This window comes from Chiloscyllium punctatum, chromosome 6 (assembly GCF_047496795.1).
Source record: "Chiloscyllium punctatum isolate Juve2018m chromosome 6, sChiPun1.3, whole genome shotgun sequence".
Taxonomy (NCBI): domain Eukaryota; kingdom Metazoa; phylum Chordata; class Chondrichthyes; order Orectolobiformes; family Hemiscylliidae; genus Chiloscyllium; species Chiloscyllium punctatum.
This window is the reverse complement of record NC_092744.1, coordinates 93328976-93342744: the sequence shown is the minus strand read 5'-3', so window position 1 is coordinate 93342744 and position 13769 is coordinate 93328976. Positions and strand designations below refer to the sequence as shown.

Below are 13769 nucleotides of genomic sequence, written 5' to 3'. Positions count from 1 at the left end.
GCGCCCCCAGCCTGAAGCTCACCGCTGTCCACACACCGCCCTCAGTTTGACCCTCACCGCCGACCACAGACAGCCTAAAGCCTGAGCCTCAACACTGCCCACACGCAGCCCTCCGCCTGACCCTCACTGCTGTCCAACACTGCCCCAACCCTAACCCTCACTGCCGTCCACACACCGCTCTCAGCCTGACTCTCTCACCAATGTCCACTCACCGCCTCCATCCTGACCCTCACCACCGCACAACACTGCCCCCAGCCTGACCCTCACCGTCGTCCACACACTGCCTCAAGCCTGACCCTCACTGCCATCCAACACCGCCCCAAACCTAACCCTCACTGCCGCCCACACTCTGCCCCCAGCCTGAACCTCATGGCCGCCTAAACACCGCCCCAGCCTGACCCTCACCACTGTCCACACACCGCTCCCAGCCTGACCACAACTGATGCCCACTTGCCGCCTCCATCCTGACCCCCACCACTGCACACCACCACCCCAAGCTGACCTTCACCACCGTACACACAATGCCCCCACCCTGACCTTCAACGCCATCCAAAACCACCCACAGCATGAACCTCACTGCCCCTCCACACACTGCTCCCAGCCTAACCCCGACCACTGTCCAAACCTGCACCAGCCTTACTCTCACCAACATTCAACATCGCCATCTGCCTGACCCTCACCAGCGTTCAACACCGCTCCCAGCCTGACCCTCACCACCATCTACACACTGCCCCAGTCTGACCCTCACTGCCATCCACACACCTCCCCCAATCTGACCCTCACCACCGTCCACACAACACCCCCAGCATGACCCTCACTACCGTCCACACACCACACCCAGCCTGATACATACTGCCTTTCACACACAACCCCCAGCCTGAACCTCACTGCTGTCCACATACCGCCCCAGCCTGACCCTCACCGCTGTCCACACACTGCCCCAGCCTGACGTTTACCGCCGTCCACACATACCACAGCCTGACCCTCACCGCCGTCCAACATGAGTCCCACCTCCCGCACTCAGCACCACACCCCACACCCAAACCCATGCCCGCTGCTCCCATCCAACACTGCTACCCTGCCACAAATCCACTCCCCAACACCGTCCAACACCTCCCTCTCCCCAAAATCGTCCCCTCCCCAGCCCCGTCCAACACTGACCCCTGCCCTACCACGTCCAACACCGCCTCCTCCCACAACCCTGTCCAACACCACCCAAACCCAAACCCATCCAACACCACCCTCTCCCACAACCCTGTCCAACACCACCCTCTCCCCCAACCCGTCCAACACCGCCCCCTTCCCCCAACCCCATCAAACATTGCCCCCTCCCCAAACCCATCCAACGCCATCCCCTTCCCCAACCCAATCCAACACTGCCCACTTGCCCCAACCCTGTTCAACACCACACCCTCCCCAACCCAATCCAACACCACGCCCTCCCCAAACCCGGCCAACAGCGGCCCCTCCCCAACCCCATCCAACATTACCCCATGCCTCAAACCCCTCTCGCACACTCCCTCTCCCCTCTCTCCACCCCCTCTCTCTCTCCCCCTCTTGCTCTTCCCTCCCTCTCTTCCCCTCTCTCTCTCCCCCTCACTCTCTCGCCCCCTCTCTCTCACCGACCTCTCTCACCCCCACGCGCTCTTGCCCTCTCTCTCTCAACCCCCTCGATCTCTCCACCCCCTCTCTCCCTCTCTCTCAACTCCCTCTCTCTCTCGTCCTCACTCTCTCTCTCACTCGCCCCCCACTTTCGCCCCCATTTTGCCCCCCTTTCGTTCCCCTCATTTGCCACTCCCTTCGCTCCCCTCTCTTTCGCCACACCCTCTTTTGCCCCTCCTTTCACACACTCTCTCTTTCACCCCCCCTCTTTCGCCCCCCTCTTTCGATCCTCTCTCTTTTCCCATCCCCTCTTTTGCCCCCTCTCTTTCATCTGCATCTCTTTCGCCATTTCTTGCCCCCGCTCTCTCTCGCCCCCTCTCTCTCTCGCCCCCTCTCTCTTGCCCACTTCTCTCTCTGCCCCCCTCTCTCTTGCGCCACTCTCTCTCTCCCCCTCACTCTATCTCTCCCTGCTCATTCACTCTCCCTGCACATTCTCTATCTCTCACCCACTCTCACTCTGTCGCTCTCTACCCACCATCTCATCCCTCTGTCTGTCTCTCTCTATCTCTATCTCTCTCTGTTACTCTCTCTCTGTTTCTCTCTCACTTTCTCTCTCTCTCTGGACCCATCTCCCCCCTTGCTCACTCTCTCTCTCTCAAGTCACTATCGCCTCATCTCTCTCTCTCTCTCTCCCCTTCTCGCTCGTTATCGCCCCCTGTCTCGGTTTCAGCTGCCACCATCCCCTACCTCTCTTGCCCCCCCCCCCCGTATTGCTCAGCTCCTGTCTTTCTCTCGCTCAGCCTCTCTCTCTCAATCTCTCTCTCTCATTCTCTGTCTCACCCTCTCTCTCTCTACTGCTCGCCCTCTGTCCTTCTCTCTCATTCCTCGCATGTCTCTCTCTCTCTCTCACTATCTCCCTCTCTCACCTCCTCTCTCTTGCCCCACTCTTTCGCTCCCTCGCTCTCACCGTCTCTCTTCCGCTGCCCCCCTCGTCCCTTCTCTCTCACTCTCGACAATCCTCTTGTAGCCTGCTCTCCTTCTCACCCATCCTCTCTCTTTCCTCTCTCTCACCATCGCTCCATCGTTCTCTCACTCACCCTGTCTCTTTATCTCTCCCCTAACTCTCTCTCTCTCTTTACCTTGCTCTCGCTGACTCTCTTCGGTCCCCTTATTCTCTCTCTCCCATTTCTTTTCTCCCTCTCTCTCTTTCTGTCTTGCCCTGTCTTGCTCCTGCCCTCTCGCAGTCACCCTTTCTCTCTCCCACCCCCTCTCTGTCAAACCCCCTCTCACGGAGCCCTCTCTCCTTTTTGACCTTCCTCTCTACCTCTCTCTCTCTCTCTTTCTCGCCCTCACTCTCTTTCTTGCCCTCGCTCTCTTTCATGCCCTCGTGCTCTCTCTCGACCCCTTTCTCTCTCCCTCGCACCCTCTGTCTTACCCCCTCTATCTCTCTTTTGCCTCCATCTCTCTCAAACCCAGTTTCTCTCTCTCTTGCTCCTTCTGTCTCTCTTGCTCCCTCTCCCTCTCTCGCCCCCAATCTCTCTTACCCATCTCTCTTTCTTGATCTCTTAATGCCTCTCTCTCTCTCGCTTCTTCTTTCACTCAGCCCCCTCTTTCCTTCCCCCTTCTTCTCTCTGTCTTGCCCTCCCCTCTCTCAACTCTATGTCTCTCTCATCCCGTTTTTCTCTCCACTCACCTCATCACTCTTTCACCCAATCTAACTCTCTCTTGCCCAGTCTCTCTCACCCTCACAAACTCTCTCTCACTCGCCCTCTCACTCACTCTCCCGCCTGCTTTGTTGCCCCTCTCTCTCTCGATCCCCTCCTCTCTCTCTAGACCCCCTCTTTCTCGACCCTCTGTCTTGCTGCCTCTATCTCTCTCGACCTCCCACTTTTTTGCCCCTCCGTCTATCTCACACCCCTGCCTCTCTCTCATTCTCTCAGCCCTCATTCTCTCTCTCTCTTCCCTCTCTCTCCTCTTCTCTCTCTCTCGCCTCCCCATCTCTCTCTACCACTTTCTCTCTCCTTTTCCCCCTCTCTCTGAGACTTGCCCCCTTTCTCTCTCGTTCCCTCCCTCGCACCTCTCTGTCTCTCTCTCTCTCTCTCTTGCCTCTGTCTCTCATTATCTTCTCCCCTGTCTCTCTCTCTCTCTCTCTCTCTCCCGACTTCACCCTATATCTCTCTTGCCCCCTGCTCTCTCTCTCTCTCTGCTCCTTCACTCTCTCTCCCCGTTCTCTCACTCTCGATCCCCCTCCCTCGGTGTCTCTCTCTCCCCACCTCCCTCCGTTTCTCTCTGACTGAATCTCTCTTCCATCTGTCCCTCCCTCTCTCTCTGACACACTCTGTCTACTTCGTCCTTCCCTCTCCTTCTAACCCAGAGACTGGGGGTTGGTCGTGAGTCTGCGTGTTGGGGGTGGGGTGAGATGATAGAGAGATGTGGGAAATGGGAGGAAGGGAAAATGGGGTAGAAACGGAATTGCGGGAGGGAGACAGAGATGGCAGGAGAGAGAGAGTAAGGGTGAGGGGGAGAGGGAAGAGTGGAGGCAGGTGGAGAATCTTGTGTTGGGGTTGTGAGAGGGAGAGGGGGAGGGTGAGGGAGAAACAATAGTGAAGGCAGGTGGAGAAATCGGGGTTGAGGGGTGTCTGAGAGGGGACGAGAGAATGAAAGGTAGAGGAGGTGAGAAAGAGACAGTGTGCAGAAAGAGAGAGAGAGGGAGAGAAGTGATGAGAAAGAGTAGGGGAGAGGAAATGGGGAGGCCAGGTTAGAGTGGGAGGGGGCAGAGGGAGTTAAACCCAGCTCCTGAGCTCAGGGCGCGGTGCCCTCCCCTTCCCTGAGGACCAGGACTTGGGGCTGAGTCTGTCTCTCTCCAGCTCAGCTTCTCCAACACAAACACACACAACAACATCAGTCACTCTGCTGCTCGGCACGCTTTAATCAACATTTTTATTGGTTACAAATGGAAGTGATGGATACAGTCAGTGGGATGGTGCCTTATCTCACTGGCCCCTGAGTTGTGAGAAAGGTTGAAATGTTTCCCTGTTACCCCCCTGTGGGATAAAGATAGACAAACCAGTGCTACCCTCAGTCTGTTACCATAGCGACAGGCTGCTCCATCGCTGAAACAGTGAACTGAAATGAGAAAATCCCGGATGGTGTGATTAATGAGGGAATTTGATGGATGGATGGATTTGGGTGAAGGGATATTTCAGCACATTCTTCAGCTGCTGCCTGAACTTAGTCTGGGTCACGGCATAAATCGCGGTGTTTGTGCAGCAACTGAGGAGCTGCAGCATGAAGCCCAATTCCAGCACAAAGGGATGGAGATACACAGGGGTATACACAATAGCAATCATCCGGAACCATACAGAATACAGCATTAACGTTGACCATAACAGGATGAAATTGGCCGAGATCACAAACAGTAAAATGATGGATTTTTTTCGGTTTCTCATTTCAGTGTCAGACTGAGCGTCCCCATTGGTGTGAGCGCGGAGTCTCCTGCGGGCTCTGCTGGTCACTAAAATGTTTCTGATGGTGAGAACATTGAGCAGCAGAATCAGGAGAAAAGGGACACACGGGGTTAGAATTTGGTGGAGGAACTCGATTGTGACCCAAGCACTGGAGTATTGAACAGCGAGTGATACATCACAAAACCAGGGGGTGTTCATCAGCCAATACCGAGCCGTGAGAATAAAATACCAGGAAATGTTCTTTAAAGAGCTCAGCACAGCCACTGCTCCCAGAACCACAGCCGCCGTTTTCTCACTGCAATATTTACTTTTCAGCTTCTGGCAACAAATGGCCACAAACCGATCAAAGGTGAAAGTGACGGTGAACCAGACAGAGCAGTCAGTGGCTGCATAAAGCAGGATGGCGTGGATATTACACACGGGGACGGAGTCCATCAGGAAATAAAACTGTTCTGGATAAACAATGGGAATGTGTCTCAGGATCAGGTCGAGGATAATGACCAGGAGATCCGCCGCTGCCATGGCCCCCAGGTAACGTCTGACACATGGAGACAATCCACAATCTTTATAAAGCAGGACGTAGATGGTCATTTCGTTAACTGTGAGGAAGGAAAACAAACTAATTATCCATCAGCCTGGAGGCAAAGGGACCCGTTTGATCGGGGACCCAGTGAGATTTTCAAATGTGTCCCTGTATTCAGGGATTTATTAAAATAATTGGAGCTGGAATAACAAATGGGAAGGTCTTAATTACTGACAAAAATGTGACATAAATCACAAGAAACCCTCCCTCCCCAAACACACAGGGACATAACCATAAGGACAGATGCTTTCTAGAACATTCCCACACACTCAAGAACAGACCCAGGTCAGTCCTTCCCAGTTCCCAATACAGAGGGTGGAAACGTTGCTGTCCTGAAGGATTCTCTCCCAGTTTCCCGAAGACAAATGGAGCTTGGGAATTCCTGTATTTTGGTCTAAATTGTGGTCAATCCTGTGTCCTGGAGAAATGTAAACGCAGGGAAAATGTATTCACCCCTTTAACTGCCTGAGGGGCCTTCGGAACAGTGTCTCCTTCTGCCTGGAACGGGATCTCTTCCCTCGGGATCTTATCGTTTGTTCAATTCACTGACGTCCGACCGTTCACAAACAATGTCAGGGACAGAACGTTCCAGGGAATGTCAGTTACAGAATGTCAGGGACAGAACGTTCCGGGGAATGTCAGTTATAGAATGTCGGGGTCAGAACGTTCCGGGGAATGTCAGTTCTAGAATGTCAGGGACAGAACATTCCGGGGAATGTCAGTTATAGAATGTCAGGGACAGAACGTTCCGGGGAATGGCAGTTATAGAATGTCTGGGACAGAGCATTCCGAGGAATGGCAGTTATAGAATATCGGGGACAGAACGTTCCGGGGAATGTCACTTATGGAATGTCAGGGACAGAACGGTCCGGGAAATGTCAGTTATAGAATGTTGGGTACAGAACGTTCTGAGGAATTCCTTCAGCTGTCCATCACCTTCCCCCCCTATCCACCCCACCAACATGGTATACTGTGCAAAGGCCACATATCCATCCGGCATGGGGAGCTGCACTGACCACATCATTGCATTCTCTGTAAACCGCAGATAGTCTGACCAACACAGCAGCATGTGCAGTGATCACCCGTGAATTAATCTATATACCAGGAGCAGTTACCCTCCCAGCATGTAGGACTGTGTACCCCACCCCAGTACACTAATCTGTAACCCAGGACCAGTTACCCTCCCGGCATATAGGACTGTGTACCCCACCCCAGTGCATTGATCTGTAACCCAGGAGCAGTTACCTTCCCAGGATGTAGGACTGTGTACCCCACCCCAGTGCAGTGGTCTGTAACCCAGGAGCAGTTACCCTCCCAGCATGTAGGACTGTGTACCCCACCCCAGTACATTAATCTGTAACCCAGGACCAGTTACCCTCCCGGCATATAGGACTGTGTACACCCCCCCAGTGCATTGATCTGTAACCCAGGAGCAGTTACCTTCCCAGGATGTAGGACTGTGTACCTCACCCCACTGCAGTGATCTGTAACCCAGGAGCAGTTACCTTCCCAGGATGTAGGACTGTGTACCCCACCCCAGTGCAGTGATCTGTAACCCAGGAGCAGTTACCCTCCCAGCATGTAGGACTGTGTACCCCACCCCAGTACATTAATCTGTAACCCAGGACCAGTTACCCTCCCGGCATATAGGACTGTGTACACCACCCCAGTGCATTGATCTGTAACCCAGGAGCAGTTACCTTCCCAGGATGTAGGACTGTGTACCCCACCCCAGTGCAGTGATCTGTAACCCAGGAGCAGTTACCCTCCCAGCATGTAGGACTGTGTACACCACCCCAGTACATTGATCTGTAACCCAGGAGCAGTTACCCTCCCAGCATGTAGGACTGTTTACACCACCCCAGTGCATTGATCTGTAAACCAGGAGCAGTTACCTTCCCAACATGTATCACTGTGTACCCCACCCCAATGCGTTGATATGTAACCCAGGAGCAGTTACCCTCCCTGCATGTTAGACTGTGTAGCCCACCCCAGTGCATTCCTCAGTAACACTGTGTTAGATCACTGCCCAGTTTGGGGAAACTTGCAGCCCATGCTGGAAGTGACAGGATGTGCAGCTCCCATCCATGTCCAGCACCAATTCTCCATTGTGCCCTGACAAGGGGGTGCTGTGGGTATGAACCTCACTGCCAGAGAGAGATGGCGGGGGAATCAGTTTAGATATCACCACATGGGAAGGGTTTGGGAAATAGACAGAGAGGGGGAGACTGAGAGACAGTGTCATGGAAGAATGTGTTCCCAGGTTGCAGAATGCTGAAATGTCGACAGTTCGATAACATCCTGTAACATGAGCCAGTCTTCCCAGGAAAGATGGAAAAAAAGGATTTTGGTGTGAGGTCAGATGAAACAACAGCTGCTGTGTGGGTTTGAAATTACGTTTATGTAATTTTAATAAGTGTCTTTTTGAAACAGTGTATTTCTGTAAAGTTGGAGTCGGGTAATAAGCAGTTCAGAGAAAGGGGGTCTCAGAGTTGTGAATAGTTGATGTGAAATGTTCAGTTTCAGAGTTAAAAAAGTAAATTGATGTTTTTATTTAAACAGTGGAATTTGGGAGTTCTCTGTCACTCATATTTTAACAGTTTACAAGGCAAATTGAGCATTTCATTATGTTTAGTTTATATTACCAGATGAGCTCAATATCGTGCCTAACAATTGCTGTGTGTATCTGTGCGTCTGTGTGTGGGGCAGGTCTGGCAGTGAGCTGAAAGTGGGCACTTAAAATATGACCCAAAATCTGGGTATGGCAATTGCATTTGGTAGTGTCCCTGTCTCTGAGCCAGAGCTCTGGATTTGATTCCAATTCCTGAACTTGTGTGGTAGTGTTCCTAGCACTGGACTAGAAGGCCTGGATTCAAGTCCTGCCTGTTGCAGATGTATGTCCAGCATGTCAGGACAGTCTGATGAAGAAACACACAGGAGAATAATGTTACAGCTTTATGGGTATTGCTGAGTGATGCTAGGGGGAGGTGGCAGTAATATCACACACTGGGCTGAGGGGTGGCAGATGGAGTTTAGTTTGAATTAATGAGAGGCATTGGATTTGGTAAATCAAACAAGAACAGGACCTATACAATCAAAAGCAGGGCCTTTGGCAGTTGTGTAGCAAAGAAAACCTAGGCCGTCAGGTTTAATTCTTTAAAATTTGCATCTCATATAGATAGTGTGGTTAAGAAAGTGTTTAACATACTTGTCTTCATTGGTCAGACCTTTGAGTATCGGAATGGGGACGTCATGTTGAGGTTGTACAGGACATTGGTGAGACCTCTTCTGGGCACAAAGGTCAAGGTGTAAAGCCCACAGAAGTCTCTCATGATACATCTGAACAAACGGATTAAACTGATTGTAGAATTGTGACTTGATGGAGAAGGAAGAGGTGTCAGTATTGCATTTCAGAATTTAGGCCTATGCTGAGTGAAAGTCCAGCCATTCTTCTTGATTGAAGTCACATTTCGCAGCAGTAAAGGTTTATAAAATCAGAATGGTCATGAATAGGTTGAGTCGTCAGGGTTTTTCCCCAGTTTAGGGGCGTCCAAAACTAGAGGGCATTGATGGAAAGTGAGAGGGGAAAAGTTTTGATGAGGCCGAAAGGGCCCCTTTTCACACAGAGGGTGGTGTGCGTATGGAATGAGCTGCCAGAGGAAGTGGTGGAGGCTGGTACAACTACAGCATGTAAAAGGCATCTGGATGCTGATAGACCTGCCGAGATTTTCCAGCAATGTCTGTATTTCTCGAAAAAATGCATTCATTTTTACACAGGTATTCTGAATAAATTAAACATTTTTATTTTTTCATGACACAGGGACATATAAACATATCTTCAAATCGACCAAGGCCATTTTCTGCTCAGGGTATAGCACTGTGTATGACAGCAGCAACGATGCACCTACATGGAACAGGGAATGTGATGGAGACACAGTTTGGACAATGTACAAGGAGACCTCACATGGTCCAGTTTGGGAGAGGATGACATTACTGTGTGATACAACTCAGAGAGGGAGAAAATGTAATCTGCCTGAGAAGGAATGGCCTATTACACTCTCTCTCCTTCATTGTTCCTCATCACAGTAATATATGTAAGCTAAAAAAAACTCTGAAGTCATCGTTACCATTCGTATTTTGATGGAATCCCTACAGTGCTGAAACAGGCCCTTCGGCCCAACAAGTCCATACCAACTTCCCTATATTTACCCCTGACTAATGCATCTAACCTGGAAATCACTGAACACGACAGACAATTTAGCATGACTAATCCATCGAGCCTACACATTTTGAGGTAGGAAACTGGATCACCCATTTGAAGCTCACACAGACAAGGGGAGAATGTACAAACTCCACACAGACAGTCACCCAAGGCTGGAATCGAACCCAAGTCCCTGGTGCTGTGAGGCAGCAGTGCTAACCACCGTGCTACCCTTTGGATGATCCCTAACCAGAATTCACTGGAATCTACTCACTGCCTAAAGCAAAGGGAATTCAGCCAAATCCATCTCTCCCAGGATGAAATCCCATTGCTCGCAGCTTGTGTGAGTACAATATCTTCAGAAGCAGGATAACGTTTTGGCCAATCTTGCAATTTTCCTTTGTCACGTGTTCCAATAATAGCTGGACAAAGTTCTTTCAAGTTAAAGTTGCAGAGATTTCGTGTGTGTGTGTCGCAGTGTTTTAAACAGGGAAATATTGATTATATAATTGCAATACACAAACAGTTTGCCACTCATCTTTCCATCATAGTTTGAGTAACATTGCTCTGGATCATAAATGTGTTGTTTTAGCAGATTAAAGAAACTAGCCTGACTTATTCCTAAAACTGACGCTCACCCAGTCTGAGACAAATATCTTCGGCCATATCACAGAACTGGTCACATTAAACATTTGTTGTGAGCAGTGGAGGAGTGGGACTAGAAAAGGAAACAGTGACCCAAAAAGCCGGGGAACTATAGACCCGTGAGCCTGGTGTCAGTGGTGGGTAAGTTGTTGGAGGGGATTCTGAGGGACACAATTTGCGTACATTTGGGAAGGCAAGGGCTGATCGGGGTAGACAACATGGCTTTCTGCATAGGATATCACATCTCATTAATTTGATTGAGTTTTATGAAGAGGTGACAAAGAAGATTGATGAAGACAGTTTGATGGACATTGTCTATATGAACTTCAGCAAGGTGTGCATTTAAAGAACAAAGAGCAAAGAAAATTTACAGCCCAGGAACAGGCCCTTCGCCCTCCAAGCCTGAACCGATCCAAATGTACTATCTAAATCTGTCGGTCAATTCCTCAACATATGTTTCCCTCTGCTCCCCATCTACTCATGCATCTGTCCAGACGCATCTTAAATGAATCTACCGTGCCTACCTCTAAAACCTCTGCTAGCAACGTGTTCCAAATGCCCACCTCCCTCTGTGTGAAGTACTTACCGCGTGTATCCCCCTTAAATATTATACCTCTCACTTTGAAAGCACGACCTCTCGTTATTGAATCCTTCATCCTGGGAAAAAGCTTGTCTCTATGCACCCTGGCTATACCCTTCATGATTTTGTAACTCTCAATCAGGTCCCCCCTCAATCTCCTTTTTTCTAGTGAAAATAAACCTAACCTACTCAGCCTCTCTTCATAGCTAGTATTTCATTCTGATTGGTAGACAGATTAGTAAGTTTCAGTCACATGGGATACAGAAGAAGATAGTCACAATTGGCTTGAAGGAAGAGGGGTATTTTTCAGACTAGAGGCCTGTGAGCAGCAGTGTGCTGTAAGAATCAGTACTGAGTTCACTGCATTTCATCATTTATGTAAAAGATTTGGATGTGAATATTGGGGCCATAGTCAGTAAGTTTACAGATGACATCTGAAAGGTGGTGTACTACATTATCTCAGAGTACAACAAGACCGCAATTAGATGGGACCAAGGGGCAAGGATGGATCGATGAAGTTTAATTTAGATAAAGACGAGGTTGTGCAGTTTGGGAAGGTAAATCAGGGCAGAAATTATACACTTAATGGTGAGATCCTGGGGAGTGTTGTGGAAAAAAGGGACATAGAGCTGCAGGTATATTGTTCCTTGAATGTGGAATCGCAGGTTGACAGAGTGGTGCTGAACACATTTGGCACATTTGTCTTAATCAGTCAGAGCATTGAGTATAGGAGTTGTGGTGGCATGTTGTATCTGTACAGGATGTTGGTGAGGCCACTTTAAGAATACTGCATACAATTCGGTTTTCTGCAGAAATAACTTACACGGATGTTCTAGGACTGGAGGTTTGAGCTTTAGTGAGAGGTTGATTAGTTTGAGGTGCTTTCTCCTGGAGTGTCAGAGTTTGAGGGGTGACATTATAGAGGTTTATAAAACCATCAGGGGCATGGATATTCTGAACAGCCACACTCTGCTCCACCAGGATAGGGGGTTCCAAAACAAAAGGGCATAGGTTGAAGGGGAGAGGGAGAATGATTTAGAAGGGACCTAAAGATAAATGTTTCACACAGAGAGTGGTGTGTGTACAGGAAGTGCTGTCAGAGGAAGTGCTGAAGGCGGTTACAATCGCACATTTAAAAAGAATCTGAAAGAGCAGGGATATTGGCCAAATGCTGGCAAATGGGACTAAATCAGATTTGATATCTGATCGGAGTGAACAGATTGGACTAATGGGTTTGTTTCTGTTCTGCATGACTATCTGAGTCGATAAGAGGGATGACAAAAAATTCGGAAAGGACCTTTCAAGTCATAATTCTCTTCGCTGAAAGTTTATCGTGCCTTGATGGTCATGTTGATTGAAAGCTGTGTTAGGTAAATATTTGACAGAGAAGTGAGTCATGCATAATGGGATGGAGACAGGAAAGTGAGGCTGAGCCCACAAGCTGATCAGTCACAATCTTAGTGCCTGATGCAGAAGGCTCAACGCATCTAATGACCCACTCCTGCTCCTCAGTCCCATGTTTCTGTGTTCCATTCAGCCCCTCAAACCTACTAGACAGGAGCAGTTGGAGGCTACTTACTCCTAAAACCTGGAGCACAGAAACAGAGGAGACCATTTGGCCCTTCAAGACTGTCCCACACGCTTTGAGGTGATTTGGGAAATGTAATTGGGAAGCCCAGGCTGGGTATGAAAGAGGCCCCTCATCTCTCTTTACAGAGCTTCCCCTCTGCAACTTGTGCTTCATTTGTATGTCATGCTGTAGACCCAAATTCACTGAAAATATAGCCCCCATACCTCACCCAGAGATGGCTCACAATATCCTCTGGTCTCCCTGACTGAAACATTCAATAACAGAACATCCATGAAAATAACACTCACTAACTTTCCAATAACAGAATGGGAGAACATCAGAAACAGGGACAGGTCGTTCACCCCCAAGCCTGGCTTGCCCTTCACGAAGATCATGACTGATCTGCTCTTGGTCTGAAATCCTCTTGCATACCCAATTCTTCATTGCCCTCAGCTCTCTGACAGGTCAATATCCATCTACCTCCTCTTCAAATACGTTCAGTCATCTTGCTCCCTAATATTCTTGAGAAGAGAAACCCTGACATGCAATACCATTTGTTTGAAGAAAACACGTGTTGTTCCTATACCATGGCCTATTGATATGAACAAAAGAGGTTGGCTCAAGGGTACAGATAAAAATGACTGGCCATGATATCAAGGCAGTGGTTGACTTTTACTGACATCAAGGAGCATAACAAAACTGGACTAAATGGGAATCAGAGTAAACTCTCTAGTGTTTGGGGTCAAACATGGCACAAAGGAAGATGTTCATCATCTCAGTCCTGGGTCACATCTGTGCGAGATCCTCAGGGTAGCTTCCTCTTCACAAACATCTTCAGCTGCTTCATCAATGTCTCCCCGCCCCCACCCTCCCCACCATAAGATCAGAAGTGGGGATGGTCACTGAAGATTCCACAATGTTCAGAACATTTTATCCCCCTTCAGTTCCTGAACTGGTTTGTGTCCATGTGCAACAAGACCCAGACTACATTGAGACGTGTGCTGTTAAAGTGTCCACAACAGTAATGTAACAGCACTTCCTGACACTGCACATTGTCACAGTTAAACAAGAGTTCATTCAGCACCTCACGCTGTTTTCACAGGAATATGAGGAAGTCATTT

The 13769-nt window shown here is 49.4% G+C and overlaps 1 long non-coding RNA gene across 1 annotated transcript in view; it reads left to right on the top strand.

The window, feature by feature from the left end:
* The window catches only part of LOC140478534 (uncharacterized), a 136341-nt gene extending 126006 nt beyond the window's left edge, over window positions 1-10335 (top strand). The window contains exons 2-3 of the long non-coding RNA XR_011960786.1: window positions 5385-5600; window positions 9473-10335. This is a non-coding gene — a long non-coding RNA (uncharacterized lncRNA). The remainder of the gene's footprint in view (window positions 1-5384; window positions 5601-9472) is intronic.
* Window positions 10336-13769: the final 3434 nt, after the last annotated feature.